A 1,230-nucleotide genomic window follows, 5' to 3' on the forward strand; every position below is an offset into this window, starting at 1 on the left:
AACAGTTTGGTTTGCCTGTCACTATCAATATCTGTAACAATTCAGTCGTTATCATTCTAAGTCATAGGGAAATAGTATTATCTACAGACATTACTGCAATATGTTTCAGGAAGTATACAACTATTTGTAGGTAATGTGAAGCATTTTTCACATATATAGACACTTAATTGTTGTTTTGACAGTGAAGTTAGCCTTGACTATAAATTGGTTCTTTTTGATATGCTTATTTATGAGAAAGACAAGTTCCCCCTTTCAAGGATTTGGAGGTACCAATATACCTTTAAATAGTCTCTGATTGAAGATCTAAAACTCAACGTCAAAGAAAGAATTTCAGGTTTCACTGAAATGTAAAAATTGATGACCGTGTCTTTTAACGCTATAGAGTTTTTCCTTTATCTTTCTCTACACAGGGTCTTGTCAATGGAAACTAAACAACATGCATCACCTGATGTTTTCCTTTAAAACTTACACTGCTAAAAGAGAATGGCCTGTTTAGGCTTTTCATAGAAAATTACTACATTACCTTCTTGTTCTCTTCTTCCATTTCCTGAGGGTTACTCAGACATGGTAAAAGGGGAAACCTGATATGCTCATAAAGAAAAATATTTGGTAAAACTTTGCATTTCTTTAAACCATTACCTTTTCCAGGTCTGATAAAGTTATTGAATAAAAAAGCTATATAGAGGATGGCATTAACCCAGCTATCTCTCAAGGTATAATAAAGAAAATCTAGATTCAATTTTTGTAATGGAAAAGTGAGTACCTCATTTGAACCCAACATTTGTGATGGTTATTACGATGAAGAAAACAATTAATTCACCGATGAGCTCTTGGCAGCTCATCACAATTGATTTTTAATTCTAAAAGCAAATAAAAGTAAGGGAAATATTCATATATATTAGCTGGCATTAAGATTTTAAAAATAAAACATAAATGTATTCCTATTACGTAAGCACAGTTGGAATTCATTTCTTACCTTTAACTCTATCCTACATCAATTTAGATTTTTCCTTTCAATTTTAACTTCTCCAATGGGAAACTTTGTAAAGTTAACATCATGTTCTTTTAGTTTTATTAACTAAGTGATATACCTACTACTTATATAGCCTTGTGTTAGGCATTGGGAGGAATACAAAGACATAGAACATGGGGTTTCTGTCTTGAAGGAGGTGGCAATTTAGCTGGAGAGACAAGCATGCATACCCAGAGTTAAACAGCAATTTGATAATT

Source organism: Propithecus coquereli, unplaced genomic scaffold (assembly GCF_000956105.1).
Source record: "Propithecus coquereli isolate 6110/MARCELLA unplaced genomic scaffold, Pcoq_1.0 Scaffold128, whole genome shotgun sequence".
NCBI lineage: Eukaryota > Metazoa > Chordata > Mammalia > Primates > Indriidae > Propithecus > Propithecus coquereli.